The following is a 6,721-nucleotide window of genomic DNA, read 5'->3' as shown; positions in this document are numbered from 1 at the left end:
GTTGGGTGGGGTGTGCAGTGAGAGTAGGGGGTGAAGTGGGGAGTTGGGAGAGAATGGCGGGGAGAGATTTGAAGAATCTAAGAAGTTTCTTCTGGCTGAAGTTTGCTTGCTATTGCTGAATATTCTTTTAGGATGACTATTTTCCTTCTTTCTTCCTGCAGGGTGAGAGTAAAGCATAGCAGTTCATTGAGCACATGAACTCTGAAGTCATATGGGAGTTGGAGGACTATAGGCTATACCTCCTTCCCCTGTGATACTGGGCAAGTCCTTTAATCTTCCTGACACCACATGTCCTCATTTGTATAATGGGATTAATAATAGTGATGCCTTACTCATAAGATGGTTGTGACGATTGCTAAATTATGTAAAACCCATAGTGTACAGCCTGGCCTATATTAAATGCTCAATAAATTCTAGCTATTATAATTTATTATAACATATAATTTATTATACTTAGAGAAAATTATCCATTTGGTTACCCCAAAAGGTAACAATCAGCATTCCAATTTTGAAATTCCTTTGTGTGAAGTGTAAGCTGAATGAGAAGTTTGTCCCATATGCACACAGAATTTTTCATTCAAAATACTTAATACTGTTTAAAAAAAGTTGCACACACGGGGTTTTCCTTTCCATATTCTCCTCTCTTGACAGATTTTTCTCTAAGAAGGTAGCTGACCATGGAAACCAATTAATCTCTCTCCTGAGGCAAAGCAATCGTTTGCAAAAGAATGCACTCAAGTGCCAGCCCCAAATGCTCCAGAACAGCTAGAGGGGAGAAGGCTGCTTTTTCTTTGATTTTCAAGGCTGATGAAAGCAGTTATTTAGGAAGCACAGGCGTGTGATGTGTGTGTGTGTGTGTGTGTAGTGGGAGGGGACAAAATTCAGTCATTCCTATACACCTTCCTGAAGTAGTGTGGGGGGTATGAGAATTTGTCTAGACACAGACATTTATTTTTGTCTTTATTAATATCCATGAGCCTTTCCCCCTCTTGGCTTCCCCAGTCCCTAGCACAGTATATAGCACATAATCAGCAGAAAACATGTATTACTGCATAGAAAGAGTTTGGCATCTAAAGTGGTTCAGAACATGGATTTTGGAGTCAGATAGGAGCTGAATCCCAACTCCACCATTTACTGGCTCTGTGATCTTGGGTAAATTATTAACTTCTTAGAGTCTCAGTTGCGTTACTTGAAAAATGTAATTAATAATATATAAACCATAGGTTGTTTTGAAATTCAGCTGAAGCAGTGTGGGGAAAGTATGTAACAAAGTTTTTGGCATGTCATAAGCACGCAGTGAGTGACAGCTATCGGAGCCAAGGAAGTGTTTGTCAATTGAATGAATATATAGTCAGTTAATTAATCGTTTCTTTTAGGATGTATTTATTCAATATACAGTAAAAAAAAATCTGCTATGTGTTAATGTGGTAGACATCAGGAATACAGAGATAAGACAGTCTCAGTCCTCAGTGGACTTCCAGTGAAGTGTAGAATATAGCAGGTAAAACAGCTAAATGCTATAACATTTAAGAAGTTACTGTGGCAAAATTCAGTATAAGGCACCATAGGAGCCCATAGGTGGACCTCAGGGTACAGTGGAACTTGACTGAATAACTGTACTTTTTCCTAACGTTTCATTAAGAAAAATTTCAACCATAGAAGAAAAAAACTTAAAAGAATTGTACAATAATCATCTATGTACCAGCTGCCTGCAGTCCCTAATTAGTATGTTGCTCTATTTGCTTTATCACATGTCTGAAACTATCCATCCACCAGACTAATTTTTAATGTATTTCAAAGTTCATTGCAGATAGTGTGCTTTACTCCTCAGAAATCTTATTATTAACTAAATTTCAATATTTGTTTATGTTCCATTTTAAGAGGTAAAATTCGCATATTGAAATGCACACACCTTAAGTATAATGTTGGAGGACTTTTGACAAAATGTAGCACCTGTGTACCCCAACCCCTTATCAAGATCTAGAATATTACTCTCACCCCAGAAAGTTCCTTTGGATCCTTTTCCATAACTCTAGCCCTCCATCCCCCAACCCCAGATATTTTTCTGATTTTTTTCACTATAGATTAGTTTAGCCTTTTAGAATTTCATATAAATGGAAATATAGTATATATTCTTTTATGTAAGGCTTCTTTCACTCAGAGTAATATTTTTGAAGTAGATCCATGGTTTTGGAGATTCATCCAAGCTGCTGGCTGTATCAGTAGTAAATTCATTTTTAAAAAATTGTGGTGAAAAAACACATAAAATTTACCATCTCAACTGTTTTTAAAATTATAGATTGGTAGTGTTAAGGATATTCAAATCATGCAGCAGAGCTCCTATACTTTTTCATGAAGCAAAATTAAAACTCTACACCCATTAAACAACTGATTTCCTCCTGCCCCCAGCCACTGGCAATCACCATTCTACTTTCTGTTTCTCTGAATTCGACTACTTTAGATACCTCGCATAAACGGAATCATACAGTATTTGTCTTTTTGTGCCTTATTTATTTCACTTACATAATGTCATCAAGGTTCATCAGTGTAGCATATGACAGGATTTCCTTCCATTTTAAGGCTGAATACTATTCTACTGTATGTATATACCACATTTTGTGTATCCATATATCTATCATGGACACTTGGGTTATTTCTACTTCTTGGCTACTGTAAATATTGCTGCTTATGAACATGGGTGTGTCAATCTCTCTTTGAGATTCTGGTTTTTAGTTCTTTTGGATATTTAGCCAGAAGTGGGATTGCTGATAATTCTATTTTTAATTTTTGAAGAACTGTCATATTGGTTTTCCACAGGGACTTCACCATTGTATATTCTTACCAGTGGTGCACAGTGTTCCAATTTCTCTACGTCCTCACCAATACTTGTTACTTTCTGTTTTTTGGGTTTTTTTTTTTTTTTTTGATAGTAGCCATCCTAATGGGTGTGAAGTGATATTTCATTATGGTTTTGATGTACATTTCCCTAATGACTAATGATGTTGATCATCTTTTCATATGCTTATTGGCCATTTGTATGTAATCTTTGGAGAAATGTCTATTCAAGTCCTTTGCCTAGTTTTCACTTGGGTTATTTGCTTTTTGTTTTGTAGTTGAGTTGTAGGAGCTCTTTATGTATTCTGGATATTAACTCCTAATCATATAGGTGGTTTGAAAGTATTTTCTCCGATTCCATAGTTTGCATCTTCATTGTGTTGTGTCCTTTGATGTACAAAGATTTTTAAGTTTCATATAGTTCCACTTATCTATTTTTGATTTTGTTGCCTATGCTTTTAGTGTCATATTTAAGAATGCATTGCCAAATCCAAATTCATTGTCATAAACCTTTTCCCCCATGATTTATTCTAGGAGTGTAATATTTTTCAGTCTTTGATGAATTTTGAAACTTTTTTTGTGTATGATGTAAGGTAAGGGCCCAACTTCATTCTTTTGCATTTGGATGTCCAGTTTTCCCAGTGCCATTTGTTGATAAAACTGTCCTTTCCCCATTGAATGATCTTGGCACCATTGTTGAAAATAATTTCACCATATATGTGAGAGTTTATTTCTGGGCTGTCAATTCTATGCCATGGTTTATATGCCTGTTTTTATACCAATACCATACTGTTATGATTACTATAACTTTGTAATGAGTTTTGAAATCAGAAGTGTGACACCTCCAACTTCGCTCTTTTTCAAGATAATTTTGGCTATTTGGGACCCCTTGAGTTTACGTGTACATTTTAGGATGGAGTTTTGCATTTTTGCAAGAAGGCCATTGGCATTTTGATAGGGATTACATTGAATCTGTACGTTGCTTTGGGAAATATTTACATTTTAACAATATTAAAGTGTTTCAGTCCATGAACATGGGTGTCTTTACATTTATTTGAGTCTTCTTTAATTTCTTTAAGTAATATTTTGTGGTTTTTAGTGTACAAGTCTCTTTCCTCCTTGGTTGATTTTATTTTAAAGTAGTTTATTGGTGTGTTATAAATTGAATTGTTTCATTAATTTCTTTTTTGGATTGTTCATTGTTAGTGTGTAGAGACACAACTGATATTTTTGTGTTGATTTTGTATCCTGCAACTTTCCTGACTTCTTCAGTTTGTTGTAACAGATTTTTTTTGTGTGTGGAGTCTTTAGGGTTTTCTACATATATGATCATGTCATCTGTAAACAGATACAATTTACTTTTTCCTTTCCAATTTGGATGTCTTTTTTTCTTTTTCTTGCCTGTTTGCTCTGGTTAGGTTTTCCAGAACTATGTTGAATAGAAGTGGTGAAAATAGGCATCTTTTAGTTGTTCCTGATCTAGAAGAAAAGCTTTCAAGCCTTTCACCATTTAGTATGATGTTAACTGTGGGCTTTTTAATATATTGTCTTTATTATGTTGAAGTAGTTTCTTTATATATCCAGTTTGTTGAGTGTTTTAATCACAAAAGGGTGTTGAATTTTGCCAAATACTTTTTTGCATCAATAATCTGTTTATTTTCCTTATTGAGTAGTATTCCATTATTTACATATATCACAATTTATTTTTTCATTCTCCTGTTGATGGACACCTGGGTTGCTTCCAGTATTTGTCTATCGTGAATAAGTGGCCATAGCGGGAGGGTATAGCTCAAGTGGTAGAGCACGTGCTTCGCATGCACGAGGTCCTGGATTCAATCCCCAGTACCTCCTCCAAACATAAATAAATGAATAAACCTAATTACCTCCCCCTCATAAGACAAACAAAATAAGCAAAATATGTGCTCTGATGTAAAAGTGGCCATAGTTTAAAGCAGCCAAAGTCAAACCAACTAGCTTCATCTGCTCTCTATTTCCAGTGCAATCCATAGTTGTATTTGTTCGGTTTCTTACCTGCTTATAGATGACGTTTGGCTGTTGGTTGGCTGTGTTCCCTCCAACTAGCATTTAAAGCTTTCCAAAATGTGGACCCACCTAGCTTTGTGTTTTACTCCTCCACATTAACAGCATTCTGCCTGTGCCCTTGCTATCCCCTAAATAGGGTACACCCATTTCCTACCTCCATTCATGCTTTAATTTGTAATAATAGTAGCAAATAATAACAATAATAACACTTATTTTCCTTCTGTCTCCGTTTTAAAAATCCATTTCTTTTGATGAACTTATTGGAAGTGTGTATGTGCCTCCCATGTCTCTAAAGGACTATTTTACTCATAACTCAGTAGAGGATAACATAGCACCTACAGTACCTTTTAGGCAGCAACATTTGTTGTTCATTCATTTGTTCTTCTGTTTGTCCATTTAACCCCCAATGAGTACTTACTATGTGTCTTCAGGCATAAAGCGGTGACAAAGACATATCTCAAGTCCTGAGCTTATATTCTTGTGAGGGAGACAGTCATCAATCTAAAAAAGTGTATGAATTTATAATTAAAAACTGAGTTAATAACAAGGAAAAATACAAGGAGCTATGATAATATATACCAAAGGACATGATCTTTCCTTCAGGGGGAGGAGAATCAAGACAGATTTCCCTAAAGAACTGACATTTCAGAAGCAACTTTTATTTTGGAGGGATGGTAATTAGGTTTATTTATTTATTTATTTATTTATGTTTTAATAGAGGTACTGGGGATTGAACCTGGGACCATGTGCATGCTAGGCATGTGCTCTACCACTGAGCTTTACCCCTCTGAAGCAATTTTCATATTGAGTAGAAATTAAACAGGGGAAGCAGGGGAAGGAGGCAGAAGTGCAATGTAGGCAGAAAGAACAGCATGAGCAAAAGCCCTGAGACATGAGGGGGCCTGAAGAGTGGGTATACTGACAGTAAGTCTGTGTGGCTGGACCACAGGGGACCATGGGGAGAGGAGAAGGAGATCCGGGTGGAGAGCTAGGCAGGGTCTTGAAGGGCTGTCACAAGCCATCTTAAGGATTTTGGGCTTCATCCTAAGAATGACTGGAAGTCATTAAAGCATTTGTGTTTTTAAACTATCACTCTGGGGATAGATTGTGGTAAGTGTGGATGCAGGAAGAAAGGGGCTGAGGCTGTGTTGTAGTCTGATGATGGTTTTTTGGACTGGGGTGCTGGAGGCAGAGATAGAGGGAAGTGGACAGAATCAATGTTTATTTGGAAGATAAAGTCAATAGAAATTAGTGATGAGATGTGGCTATGGACTAAGGGGGTGTGAAGGATGATTTCTAGGATTTTTGATTGCGTGAGTGGATGGTGATAGTGCCATTTACTTCCACAAATGGCAACCCCCCACTTAGCCGGTGTTACACACACTTGCACACCCAATCTCTGATACCTTCGAACTTTATTCCAGATAGGCTCCTTAGTGGGAGAAGTGGTGCCAAGGCACCACATGGTTGTTAGACTCCCGGTTATATGAGTTGAGACATCACTGAGTGTGAATGATGCACTGACTATACTGACCTACCCCAAAGTCACTTTGGGAAGAACTGGAAAAAGAACTCAGAGCCCTATCTTAGGGCACACAAAAGGGAATTCAGAGAAGTGTCACATGCGTAATACTTTAAAGACTTGCTGCCCTTCTGTGGCTCTAGAGAGCCTTGAGCAGTTCTCTAAAAGTGATTCCTTGGGCTGTCTGAGCAATTTAGTAGCTGTTCTACAGCAACAGGGGCTTTGTAATGCATGAGCTGCCTCCTAGTGGCCTCTGAAGGCGATTGCCCAGCTGCTCATGGGAAAGGGAGTTTATTATACAGTGGAAGAGGTCAGTCATTC

The 6,721-nt window shown here is 37.2% G+C and overlaps 1 non-coding gene across 1 annotated transcript; it reads left to right on the top strand.

Annotated features, from left to right (window-relative positions):
• Nucleotides 1-4,612: 4,612 nt before the first annotated feature.
• On the top strand, nt 4,613-4,686 carry TRNAA-CGC (transfer RNA alanine (anticodon CGC)). The gene has a single exon. It is a non-coding gene; the product is annotated as a tRNA-Ala (tRNA).
• The last annotated feature ends 2,035 nt before the right edge of the window (nt 4,687-6,721 follow it).

Source organism: Camelus bactrianus, chromosome X (assembly GCF_048773025.1).
Source record: "Camelus bactrianus isolate YW-2024 breed Bactrian camel chromosome X, ASM4877302v1, whole genome shotgun sequence".
Lineage (NCBI taxonomy): Eukaryota > Metazoa > Chordata > Mammalia > Artiodactyla > Camelidae > Camelus > Camelus bactrianus.
Note: the sequence above shows the minus strand (reverse complement) of the source record. Positions and strands in the feature narration are given on the sequence as shown.